This window comes from Nicotiana sylvestris, chromosome 11 (assembly GCF_000393655.2).
Source record: "Nicotiana sylvestris chromosome 11, ASM39365v2, whole genome shotgun sequence".
In the NCBI taxonomy this organism is placed as follows: Eukaryota; Viridiplantae; Streptophyta; class Magnoliopsida; order Solanales; family Solanaceae; genus Nicotiana; species Nicotiana sylvestris.
Genome location: NC_091067.1, coordinates 62,985,766 through 63,000,427, shown reverse-complemented (window position 1 = coordinate 63,000,427; position 14,662 = coordinate 62,985,766).

Below are 14,662 nucleotides of genomic sequence, written 5' to 3'. Positions count from 1 at the left end.
ATTCTTCTACTGATCGATCTATACCTAGAAGTGTTAGACCTGGTGTTGTGCTTGATATGGAAGGGGCTAGTGTTTTGCCAAGTAGAAATGCTACAGGTGCTAAGGGAATTGATAGGAGTAAAAAGAATGGGGATTGGAATTTGGTAACAAATAGGAATTCTCCTACGAAGAAGCAGGCATCCCCAAAACAGCAGAACACTGGTGTTCGACAAACTTACTGCAACATTGGTTCCAATCCAAATTCTTTCGAGGTTATTGCATCTGATGGGGACCATGAACTTGATGCAGCAGGTGTACATGATAGTGGGATGTCCAAACAACTAGTTCCAATTTCCATCAATGATCGAGGAGGGCCAGGCAGGCTGGATTTGGTTGAAAAAGTAGGTGCTCGAAGAAATAATTCTTTGAGTAATCTGGAAAAAGATTTAACAAACACCCAAGCCCATAATTCCAATGCACCTTTACTACACTTTTCCAATCCTCAAGTAGAACAAATCATCAAAGATGTTCAAAAAGAAATGATGTTGAATACTACCATGCTTAAACAGCCTTTAGTCACATTGAACACATCTGTGTTTGATATCCCCTCTCAATTAGCTAATTCCTATGGGGAATTTGAAGGTGAACATGCCTTGTCAACAACTGGTGATAGTAAAACTGTAACAGTTACAACGACTGGGCAGCAGCAGCAACATACAACAACTGCAGCTGATGTTAATACTAATCCTGTGCAGCAGCAGTCCAATGCAAACAAGACTGGGCAGAAGCAGTCCAATGCAAATACGACTGGGCAGCAGCAGTCTAATGCAAACATGACTGGAGCTGTAGTAATGGTAACTGATATACCTGCTATTTCGTTGGAGGACAGAAAGTTGATGGATGTTTTGGGCAGTCCAAAACCACACAATAGTGCATACTCATCATGCTTAAAAATGACCTGACTGAAGCTAAATTTTTTAGTGACAAACAGACATGAACCAAGTAGTGCAAAGACACTGAAGAGGCATGAACCATTGTGGATGGTTATACAAGATGAAGCTAATTAAAAACTTGAGGCCAACTTACGCGTTGCCATCTCCGAAGAAGCAAAAGAGGATGACTTGATTGAATCTTGTCCGGAAGAGGTGGCTACAACTGGAGATTTCACTTCTAACAAAACAAAAAAAAAGAAGGTGACTCAAGAAATAACACTCAGGCAACTCCCAATAAGAGCTGCAAAGAAAAAAGGGTTGCCCCCTCCAAATCTACGAAGTCCAATAGATACGACAACAAATGAAGAACTTTGAAGATTATTTGAAGACAGTTAAAGAGGATTTTAAGGACGTTCAAATTGAAGAACTCACAAGTTTGATAAATGAGGGGCAAGATTCTAATTTCTACATTGTCTTAGTTTATCGTTTTCAAAGCATCATCACTTGTAATAGCATCATAGAGTGTGTTATAAACTCTATGGCGATCATAGAGTACTTGGTACTTTCAAGTTCCTATTTTTTACATGCTTGCTAGAAGATGAGGCTTTCTCTTTGCCTCAATAGGATTGGTAAGGTAAGGTTTAGCACGGTAGTGTTGCCTTGGTCATATGCCTTTGGAAAAATATCCACACGGCTATGAGATTATATGCCCTCGTGAGACGTTGCCGGCAGCTACACCATGAATCCTCTACATGAGGCTGCCATCATAAGGCAATGTGAGGCGCAAAGGAGTGATTATATAGCCAAGGCATATGGGTAACAATATCGGTGCTATTGTACCCCTTATTTATACTTTTCCTAATTGTTGTATTTTTGTTTTTCTTTTATTAATAAAAAATTAGCCCTAGGTGCTTGCCTAGCGGATTGCCAAAAAAAGAAGATCAATGATATGTTAAAGTGCCTTCTGAAACAAAATAATGAAAAATAATTGCAGATAGAAAGGCAAGAGGCACTATTCGCTAGTTGGAGGCTCAATTGAGTCAAGTGATTGGAGCTTTTAATGCTCAACAAGCCAATATTGAGGATAGTAGCCAAGAAGAGCATGAATTTGAGGTGTTAATTGGGAGGTCAGAGAAGAACATCAACAACCTAGCCAACTACAATTTGAGGATGTCAATGTTGAAGAAGTGAGACTAGAGTCAGCCAAAGATATTGAGGATACAAATTTTGTTGACTCTAGTATCATTGATGTTGAGGATGCTGAAAGTCCTGAAGTTCATGTGTGTGAGCGCATTGGTCCTCACTCCAAATATTTTTCTACATTGTGCTTGGATGACGATATGGAAATAGAGTCATCCAAGCCGATTAAGAAGTCAAGGAATGAGGAACAAGATGCCTACATTCTGGAATTTTTCTTGCCAGAAAACAGGACTACATACCTCATCTGAAAGCCAAGAAGTGTAGAATAGTACAATGATTGCTTGGGCCATTTAGATTTGTTCCTCCACCCCTGGAGCATAGCCTAAAACTTGATGCCAAATTGGGGGTTCAATTCATAAGCTCGAGGTGGAGGCAAAAAGTGATTCGCGTAATGCCACGACGTTAAATCAAGCACTTGTTGGGAGGCAACCCAGCTTTATTGCTTTCTTTTATTTATTTTAATTGTATTATTTTTGTAGTGTCATTTTTTTATGATCATGGAAAGCAAAGTTATTGGAAGGATGCAACAGCAAGCCAAATGGTTGGAACTAAGTGTGAGGTACCCGCACGAAGGACCAAGTTTAAGAGAAGTCTGAGTACCCCATGAGGTGTTAGTCCTTCGGCCTTTGGCCTACCATGGAGTCTCTTTTACCCTTTTATTAATTATGTTGTTCACTAGGGACAATGCACAATTTTAAGTGTGGGGTGAGGAAATTGTCTGGGTGACTTTCTATGGAATTTTAGTTGTGCAAGTTTAATTGAATAAATTTTTTTAAAAAAATAGAAGAGATTGGACTTTTCTCTACGATGGATTTATTAGACAATTTTCTTGAGGGATTTAAGTCTAAAGAAAAAATAAAATAAAAAAAAATTCTTTTGTTCGGTAGTGTAGCAATTCCCCCTTGGTTTTTCTTTGTGCCGCAATTTTTTTCCAAGGGTTTTATTTGAACCAGGTGTAGTTAGTTTTTTTTAGGTATAGGAGCCACTGTGTTGTGTTTTGAATTGAAACAATATCTCTTGACTTTGTTATGCCTTGAGAATAGTGAGTACTTTGGTTGTGATGCTTACGCTCAGTTTTTGACTCTTGTAGAAGTACCTTAAATTTTATGATCTTAACTGCTTTGACTAGAGAGTCTATGAATCCAATCCTGAGTGAGTTATGTGTCATGTGTGTGTAAGGTTTTGCGTTATTTTGTGCATTGCATTTGATGCCTAGAACTTGCCTTGTGTGTTTGCAAAGCGAAATAGTAGTTTTGTTTAGTCTTGGAAGGGATATAGGCGGTTCTTTGTTAAGCCAGATATGTATATTTTACCCACCTAATTGTATGTATCGTAGTTAACCCCTTTGACCTGTAATCTTGTTTCTTTAGCAACCACATTACAAGCATTAATATTTGTTTGAATTAACCATCTATTTGAACCATTGTAACCTCTCATGAGCACTTAAATTGTTTATGAACTTTGTAAAGGTTAAAGTGTGGGGTGGTTGGTTTGGCTTTTGGGTGGAACTAATTAAATAAGGAGAAAGGTGCACTGTTTTGAAAAAGTAAGAGCAACTTGAATTGAAAAAAAAAATAGTTGTATTGTTGTGAAAAATGTATTCCTTGATAAGTGGTGGCTTTTAATGTAAGTGTGCTTAAAGAAGTATGGGGTAATATATATTGATATAGAGGTGGAGTTTGGTTTGACATAAGTATGAGATTTGAATGTTAAAGTATATGTATTAAAGTGCTTAGGGAGGTGTAGTCACTCTTATATCTAAATATATCATACCCGTCCCGAAACCTACATTACAACCAAATAAAGTGCTAATTGATCCTAGATTGAATGAGCTTGATTAGTGGAGTAGTACACTACGGGCAAGCTTATGGTGCATCTTTTGTGGCATATGAATGTTATTTCTGAGAGTGAGTGAATTCTTTCTATCTTGAGTTCCTAAGTGTTCTTAAATTTTATTGTGTGGAACTACTCTCTTTTGTTGTGTGAGGGCACTTGATTCATGAAGGAAAGGTAATGTCAGTGACCTCTATGTTAGAGTAAGTAGGTGAATTGTGAATAATGCGTGGTACTTATGAGTCAAATCTTGAGGTGAAGATGTTACGCTTTTGTGCTTAGTCTATTTTAAATACTCTTGGTGTGATGAGTTACGAGAATTGTTTAAAAAGTTCTGTCGCACCTCCTTTTTCCGCCCCCGCGAGGGTGCAAGGGAGTTTTCTCCAATTAAAGGACAGTCGAAACGGGATTTATTTCTTTATTTCAGAGTCGCCACTTGGGAGATTTAGGGTGTCCCAAGTCACCTATTTTAATCCCGAATCGAGGAAAAGAATGACTCTGTATTACAGTCTGCGCACCAGAAATCCGGATAAGGAATTCTGTTAACCCGGGAGAAGGTGTTAGGCATTCCCGAGTTCCGTGGTTCTAGCACGGTCGCTCAACTGTTATATTTGGCTTGATTATTTTGATTTGTTAAATACATTTTTATTGCATGATTTTATTGTTACCGCTTCTATTTAGATTTAAAGACCCTTCTTTGAATCGAATCACGCGTACGTATATTCGTGTTATAAATTATATTTTTAAAACATGCGGAGTTGTGTCACGCGCACGTGTACACAATGATATTGATAATATAATTATTATTTTTTTTCGAATTTTTTTTATTATTATAAAAATAGACTTAAGTTCGAAATTGTGCTTAAATAAAATTAAGAACGTCTGTCGCTCTTGTATGATTAAATAGTGAACTGCACATCTCGGGTTATATGAAATTAATATTGATGATCTCCGAAGAACCCCTTTTTATTAAAAATTTGCTCGAAGTTGCGCGAACGCATAATCCGAATCGCCTTTAGAAGTATAATCAAGTCACGCGAACGCATCCTTAATTATGCAAATATTCTTGACAGTAATATAAATTCTCTACAAATGTTTATTGCATCCATCTATTTTTAAATGTAAGAGTCATGAGAAATCACTATTTGAGATGCCTCTAAATTATTTGGAGCAAACGCTATTTACACATTTTTTGACTTAAAAAGTTACAATCTATAAATCTCATCCTTCTTTTACACCACTTGTTTTTAGTCCGAGGTTATAATTGTTTGGTTAATTTTGCTTACGAAGATTGGGTTTGAGATAAATAAACCAATTCTTATATTCTGCCTATGCGAATATTTGCAAACACTAACTCTATATTTTGTAAAAAATCATTGACATTATTTCATATATTAAAAGAAATGAGTTGATCGCGTTCCTAAAATAACTAAGCCATTTGTTATTAAGAAAGAGAATTAATCTACCAATTGATTTAATACTATATTAACCAACTAAAACAAAACTGAAACTTAAACTAATGAAATTTAAATGAGTAGAAGACATCCTTATAATCAAACTTCATTTACTTGCCATGTTGAAGCTTTTCATGACATGAATTTTCAGATATGTACCTGATATTGGAAGCAAAAGAAAATGATGATGAGAATCAGCAGCAATAATAACAGTACAATAGCAACAACTGCCCAGCAACAGTAACAACCCAGTAGCAGACCGGTGGAGTAGTAATCCCAAAAACAAAAGCTTTAAGCTTTAAATGAAATAACAACCATTAATACTAATTTCAAACAAAGAAAGAAAGCAGTAGATTTTTTTTTAGTTTTATTTTTATTTTGAAAGCTTAAATATTTTTCGGAATTTTTCTCTCTATCTGTGTGTGTATTTTTTTTCGTATCTCTCTCCCTATTTCTCTCTGTATTTCTTGTTATTCTCATTTGTCTTCAAGACTTCCCATATATATAATCTCATCCCATAAATCTTTTAATCAATTAAATCAATACTTTTTCTCTACCCAACCCATTATCTTTCCACTCATCCCCATTACATTAAATAAACATATCACACCACCCCATTATATTTTGTCCCCCATGCTTTAATTAAAATAATGCAAGATTCCCCTTTAATTTAAATCTTGTCCCCCCTTTATATTAAATAATCATATCACAACCCACCTCATTTCATTTTGTCCCCCATGCTTCAAATAAACAATTTCAAAATGTACAATTCCTAAACTACCCCTTCCGACCTTACTGAAATTACCAAACTACCCCTGAACGTATTACAAATTTACCAAACTACCCATCAGCTATAACACATCAATTAATCAAACTTAACCAAAATATAGACAATATGATCAATTTCTAACAATGTTCAAACAACAATATGAACATGGATGAACATCATAACAACAATATCACATGAACACGATTTTAACAACATTTCAACAACAAATCACATGAACACAAATTGAACAACAAAGAACAACTAAAATTTGATTGAACAATATTTTAGCAACAAACCTATTTTCGGATTTAAACAACAACAACAAACAAGTATATTTAGATTTCTAACTTCAATCATATTGAACTTAAAATCAACTACTAACAACATTACAACAAACAATTCTTATATTAAACTTTAAACAAGATTATGAGACCAATTCAAGAAATAATCATAAATGGTAAACAAGAAATCAAACTATACAAATTTCGGATTCAAGATCAACCAAACAAAGTATGAACATGAATGAAAATATTCAATAACAATAACAAACAAACTTTGTTCAAACTTCGAATTAAACTTAAACAAAACAAATAAACATATTCAAATCACTAATCTTCAAATAATCAACTAATCTTTCTTAAATTAAATCCAACGAAACTTATAACAAAGATGCATGATCCAAAAATTAAAACCAAAACATAACTTCACATTAAATCACTAAATTAAAACCAACTTCAAAAATGAATACGAATTAAATCTATATTAACAACAAACAACGGATTTAAACGATTTAAACTAACACCTTTCTACATTAAAACTAAATCCTCTTAAAATTAATAAAACAAACTGAAAATAATTAAATTAAATCTTCAACTTAAATCTAACAACAATATAATTAAACTAACAATTTTTATCTAAAACAAAATAAGAAAAATAAAGCAAACTTATGCTAATTCAAAATCTGAAAATATCAAACAAATTATGGACGTAATAGAACTTAGAATAACTAACCGTGAATGTCCAACGACGAACATCGAACGAACTCTAAACGAAACCAACGAACTTGGGCATAAACGGACTTGAAGACGACAAAGAAACAAGCATCATTTGAGGTGAAAGATGAAGAAAAACGCAGCAAGAAGCAGCTGGAACGGAGCAGCAGTAGCGCGATGGAGTTGGGCTTCGATGAAGAAGAAACAGCGGCGTCCATGGATGTCGAGCTCAAGCTTGAGCTCGACGAAGAGGACGAAGGCAGACCCGGCGAGAAGCAGCTGGAGCAGAAACGTGAGCAGCAGCAGCAATGGTGAAGCTGAAGACGCAGCGACGCAACAACACGACGGAGCAACAATGGAGCTCGTTTTTGGGCTGGTTTCGAGCAGCTCTCATTGCTGCGTTTTGGAGAACGGAGCAGCTTGGTCGTTTGGACTTGAGGTTGAGAATATGGAAGCAGAAGGACCTCCATGGATGACGAAGGAATAGCAGTAGCAGTTGCAACGACTGGAAGAAAACGCAGCAACAATGGCGGACGTGAAGCTACTCCAATGGTCGTTTGGTTTCGACAACGGGAAATGGGGGGAAAGCAGCCATGGCTGCTCGTGTTGGGGTCGATGGGACGATGGATAATGTCATGTGTGTGTGTGTGTTGAGGTGGCGGAGGCGTGAGGAAGGGCTGCCATGGATGTGTGCTTGAGAAAGCTTGAGGAAGAAGAAGAAGATAGGAGGGGTGGGGGCGGATTGGTTTAGTGTTAGGGTTTCTTGTCTTTTAATTTTTGTTTTGTTTTGTAAAATGTAAGACAAAAGGGTTTGGGTCTTTTGGGTTATGGACTGGGTCGACCCAGTTCGAAATGGACTGGGTCGTAGGGAAGATTGGGCCATTTTTTGGGCCTATGGCTTGAAATCGAAGACGAGGCCCAATTCCGACTTTCTTTATATTTTCGCTCTCTTTTCTTCTTTTATTTCTCTAAAACTAAATTATAAAAATACTTAAACTATTATTAAGAACTAAATTAAGTTATAAAAGTGCAAATTAACTCCAAATAACAATTAACGCACAATTAAGTAATAATTAAGCATAAAATTGTATATTTGGACATTAAATGCTAAAAATGCAAAAGATGCCTATTTTTGTAATTTTCATTTTTTGTAAACAAATTTAATTAGTAACAATTATAGAATTAAATCCTACATGCAAATGCGACATATTTTTGTATTTTTTATTAATTTATCAAATAAACACGCACAGACAAATACAAATAATTATTCAAAATATCACAAAATTGCACACCAAAGAAAAATCATTTTATTTTTGGATTTTTTGGGAGTAATTCTCATATTGGGCAAAAATCACGTGCTTACAGCTGCCCCTCTTTGCCCGAAGACACGAAGGGTTTTCGTGCAAAGATAAAGCGAGCGATTTTTGCCCATCCGAGTACTCCGTGTGAAGCATTTTTTTTTGAAAAAGATTTGACCGAACCTTTGCTTCAAAGGTTTCCTACATATCCTGGGCTAAACAGGAATCAGGTCAATGTAGTTCGGGAAATTTTGGTAGCTGGGACTACCGTTGGACTGCAATGTTACTGTTGTTGCATGCTATTACTACTGCTTACTGATCTCCTTGTTACACCGTGCTTAAAAGAAAACAAGAAGCTAAGCTATACTGCAATTTTTCTTGTTGCCTTGCTTTCTTGTCTGCTTGCATTTTTTCCGGTGCTTTTCTTCTTTTGACACATGCACTTGAGTTTGTGCTGTGACCTCTTGTTGCAACCTTCTGCTTCCCGGTGCCGGGGAATTTTATTGTTTCCTGCTGGGGATTCCTATTGTAACCCTCTGTTTTATTGTTCTTTGACTTGATCTTGAAATGTATGCCTCTGTTATCTGGGCGGGCTCCCAACTTCAATACTTGAAAATTAAAGACTTGAAATGTATGCCTCTGTTATCTGGGCGGGCTCCCAAGTTCAATGCTTGAAAATTAAAGACTGAAATGTATGCCTCTGTTCTATGGGCGGGCTCCCAACTTTAACAACAAAAATGAATGCCATTCCTCTCTTCAGGCGGGCTCCTGACAACAACTTTGAAAATAATCGCAATTCCTCTCTTCAGGCGGGCTCCTAACAACAAATTTGAAAATAATCGCCATTCCTCTTTTCAGGCGGGCTCCTGACTTCAAATCATACATCGCCATTCCTTTCTTTAGGTTGGCAAGATTTCAACAACTTTTGACAACGCCTTTCCTCTCTTCAGGCGGGCTCCTGACAACAACTTTGAAAATAATCGCCATTCCTCTCTTCAGGCGGGCTCCTGACTTCAAACCATACATCGCCATTCCTTTCTTTAGGTTGGCAAGATTTCAACAACTTTTAAAAATGCCTTTCCTCTCTTCAGGCGGGCTCCTGACAACAACTTTGAAAATAATCGCCATTCCTCTCTTCAGGCGGGCTCCTGACTTCAAACCATACATCGCCATTCCTTTCTTTAGGTTGGCAAGATTTCAACAACTTTTGAAAACGCCTTTCCTCTCTTCAGGCGGGCTCCTAACAACAACTTTGAAAATAATCGCCATTCCTCTCTTCAGGCGGGCTCCTGACTTCAAATCATACATCGCCATTCCTTTCTTTAGGTTGGCAAGATTTCAACAACTTTTGAAAACGCCTTTCCTCTCTTCAGGCGGGCTCCTGACAACAACTTTGAAAATAATCGTCATTCCTCTCTTCAGGCGGGCTCCTGACTTCAAACAATACATCGCCATTCCTTTCTTTAGGCTGGCAAGATTTCAACAAAAACAACTTTTAAAAATGCCTTTCCTCTCTTCAGGCGGGCTCCTGACAACAACTTTGAAAATAATCGTCATTCCTCTCTTCAGGCGGGCTCCTGACTTCAAACAATACATCGCCATTCCTTTCTTTAGGTTGGCAAGATTTCAACAACTTTTAAAAATGCCTTTCCTCTCTTCAGGCGGGCTCCTGACAACAACTTTGAAAATAATCGCCATTCCTCTCTTCAGGCGGGCTCCTGACTTCAACCAATATATCGTCATTCTGTTCTTCAGGTGGGCTCCTGACTTCTTCTTAAATTCTTCATCCTCGTTCTCCAGGTGGACGCCTGACTTCTTCTTTAATTCTTCATCCTCATTCTCCAAGTGGACGCCTGACTTCTTCTTAAATTCTTCATCCTCATTCTCCAGGTGGACGCCTGACTTCTTCTTCAATTTTTCCTTCGCTCTGCTTTGTTCTTGCTTGCTGGGGATAATACCACTGTGGGAGTCTCCTTTCTTCCCCTCCTTTAAATTTTTTTTTTTTTCAGAATTTATTTTCGCTCAACACTGCTAGGGATAAAAGTGTTATCTTCTTGGGATAACGTTGTTGAGGATAATGCTGCTGGGGAATTTTATCCCTTCAAATCGATGCTTCATTCTTCTGGAAGTTGCTGAGGATGATAATGGTTTTTGCTTTTCTGAGCACAAATGTCATCCCTTTGTTCTGTCTGCTGGGGAACAACCTCTTTTATTAAAACTTGTTATGCTGGGGGTAAAACTGGTTCAAAGACCACTTCCCTTGAGACTGGTGCTATATTCATTTTACCCTGAATGGGTATCTGACTTCCAGAAAATTTTCCAAATGAAAGGAAAATTTTCTGCCCCAGTTTGACAGTCTCCCTTATGGCCTGCATTTCTGTCATCAATGCCACTTCCTTTACCTGTTTCAATTTAAACAAAATTTGTTAGTTTAAAACGCGGTGGTTGGTTGTGATACTCCCACTGGGATGGTTTTCCCTTTTCCCTTTCTTGCTCTGCGTTCCACAACTTGTTGGGGATGATATTCTTTGCTGGGGATAATCCTTTTCTGCTGGGGATATCCCTCTTCTTTCGTGGCATGGCTCGGAAACTTGCATTTTCCCGACCTTTTAGTCTCGCATGAATTTCCCAAATCATGCTTATTGTTTTTCTTGTTTTGTCCACGGGCTCTGGTCTTGAGGTTTAATAACCTTTGATTTCGGCAAGGATATCCCTCTTGACACTCGTCAATCCTTTTGCTGGGGATATCTTTCTTGACACTGGCCTCGCGCTTGTTCCTTCCTGACTATATCACTTGGATGTACTAGTCAGATCTTATCTTGGAAAGCTGATGGTCTACTTTGAAGTCATTTCCCACTGGTCTTGACCAAACAGACTCTACTGGGGAAATTGCTATGAAAGGAAAAGATAAAAGGGAACAGAATAAAAGACAAAGGAAAAAATGACTCTTTAACAAAAGAAACTATAAATAAAAACCTATCAAATGAAAACACTGACTCTAATGGTCATGACATGCATATGTGGCCTATCCTTCGTCATCAATCGTCTTTCAAGGTCTTCCCTTGACTATTCCCCATCTGATTCCCAATCTTATTCGACTTGTAGTGCCCGAAGGGTTTTCACTATCAAGCCTCTCTCATTTTGGGTTTTTCTCTCAGCTTTCATCGCCTTATGGTGTCCGTGAAGATTTTCACCGATAAGACTCTCTCATTTATATCACTTTCTAGCTGGGGATTTGGAGTGTTGCCGGTATGACTCTCTCTGCTGGAGATTAGAGTCCTTTCTGCTGTGGAACAGAATGTTATGTTCGCTGGTAAGATTCTCATTTGTCTGACTTGGCATCTTTTGCAGACTGATCAGAAGGTCTTTCTTTGGACCGTAATGTGGGTTTTTTGGATAGGCTTAGAAAGAAAGGGTATTAAAGGCTCAAAAATAAATCAATTTGGGGTTCAAAATTACAACCTTCGGAACCAATTTTGCTTACAACGAGCATAACTCTTGCCCCAGTTTCTTGCTTGGGGATTATTTATTTATAATTAATTATTTTTTTTCTCTTTTTATTACACCATGCACACTATGCACACTGTGCTCCCTATGACCTAGCCGTGAGGCGCCTACGTATCCTCTTTGAGGAATCAGGTCAAACGTAGTTCCCAATTCCTCTTTTTCATTTGACTTTTTTTCACTTTTCTTTTTCTTTTTCGTTTTTTTTTTAAATTTTTTCTTTACCTTCCAGGCTCGTATTTCCTAGTCATTGCTATTGATTCCGAACGAGGGGTATGAAAGAAAATAAATAAGGCTCAAAAGGGGTAACGAAGGATAAAGTGTTTAGGTAGCAGAACAAAATGCCTTCGTCATTCCAGTCTTCAAAACATGCCAAGTGCAAACAACACAATTGAACATAGATTTATAGTCTCTTCCGATGGTGCTGGACTTGACAATTATGTTAAACACTTGCTTTTTCATTTGTCATTTCTAAAGCACTGCTGGGCGACACTCTCACTCTCATGCACGACCCTCATGCCAATTTGGCGAATCTTGCATTTAACGGTTTTCTTTATGTTTTACTTGCCCCAGTTCCACATGGCTCGGGTTTCAAATAATCTCAAACCGTTCTTATTTCCTTTAAATGCTTTGATCACCTTCCCAGGGTTTTATGATTAACTTTATAGACTAGGCCCAAACTGTGTGCGCATGTCATGTCCCTAGAATCGGCATTGAACGAAAATGACAAAAGGACTAAATAAAAAGATGACTGGAAATAATAAAAGACCGGCTTTTGTATTAAACTTCCGGCGAAATGGTTAGAAAAACAAACAAAACAACCAGAATAAAATCTTAACACAACATCAACGAGACTTAAACAAACTGATACGACAAAAATGGAAAGATAAGAAGGTTTGACACAAGACAATATTCGGATTACAACCCTAAGAATAATCCGGATAACAGAAATGACAACAAAATAAACCACCAACAGCTTCTCTCTTGCTAACCAAGGAACGGAGCGTCCTCCCATTTTATCAAAATTGGCATCTTAGCCACTAAGCTTTGCATTAGTATTGCCAAGACCATTATCAGCTTCCATATCATCAACCTCCGTCAACAAGTTCTCGATAGGGTTTGAGTGCTCCATGTTACTGTTATCGATCACAATCCGCCCTTCTTGGATCATTTTCTCTACTTCCCTTTTCAAATTACGACAACTCTCAATGTTGTGCCCTATGACATTGGAGTGGTACGCGCATTGCGCTGCCGGATCAAAGTTTCTTGCATGTGGATCTGGAGTATATGCGGGGAGCGGCTCAATCAAGCCAGCATGCTTTAGCCTTTCAAACAGACTTGCATAAGATACTCCGATAGGGGTGAGAGCCTTTCCTCGTTTCAGCAACCTTTCGTTCCTAAATGCTTGATTGGGCCGGAAACCTGATCCAGGGGGCTTCCGGTAGGCTTGTGAGGGTGGATAGGCCTTCTGTGGAGCTGGGTATTTGGAAAGTGAAGCCCATCTTTGGGAACCTCGTGGAGAGAAGTAGCATTGGGGAGGGGAGTAGCGTGGACGAGTGATGGAGCTACTCGGGTAGCTAGGAAAGCTGTCATAAGTGGGTTGGGATGGAGAGTATGGGGGATGGGTAATGCCAGAGTTTGAAAAGCTTGGCGGTGGTGGGGGTGGTGCTTTCCCAGTTATCCATGCTTGATACATGTCTGCCACATGTTGTCTCAGCATTTTCACTTCTTCTACCAACCCGTTGTTCTGTTCGACCAATTGTTGTCGGTCATCAGTACCGACCCACCCTGTTCTGAGGTTCTGTGTCATTTGCTTTGCGGGGAGGAGTTACCACAACCAACCACTTTTCTATATATGAAAACAGCAAAGGGAAGCCATCATGTTAGTGTCAGGGCATTTGACAGATAATCATATATTAGAGATGCAATGCACCTAAGCAGTTAAATTGTTCTATCAGAAATGCGATGCACTTGCGCTTTCCTTTATTTTTCTTTCTTCCTTTTTTTTCTTTTTCAGTGGTGGTCGAATCTTATAGAGATTGCCTACGTATCATGACCCCGCATGAATCAGACCTTGCGTAGTTCGAACCAATAAAAGATGAACAATACTAATCATTTTTTTTCAATTTTCATATTAAAATAAACTGGGTTTCAATAGTTTGAAGATGACCTACAAACTCGAAAATCAAACAACCCACATATTTTAATCAAAAGATTTACAAACTCAAAAACAAACGGCCAGCTTCCTTTCCCCGTTTGACAAATGCAACCAAACGACTATTTTTGCAAATGTGGCCCCTTCCAAATTTTGAGGCCGGAGAGGATTATTTTATGACACTTTAAAAACTTGTCCATTCTTTTACGAAAATAGCCTTTCGACAACTGAAAGATACTCTAGGGCTATTTCGGCAAGAACGGTTTAAGACACTGTCGAAGCTAGCTCGGCTTATTTTTTACTAAAAAAAAAATTTCACCTGACCGTTGACTCTTTGTTTTTTTTTTCTCAAATTACAATAAAAACCATGTGTTGCAACACGGCCCTTCAGCGCCTCGGGGACGAAGATTTTTTAAGGCTGTGTGGGTCAACTGAACCAAATTTTAAAAAATGACCCAAAGGTGGCTGTTTATGCAAAGTCAGCCTTCCGGCGCCCCTTTCGGGAACATTCGGCTATGTCTTGATAAAACAGCGTCACCCGACTTC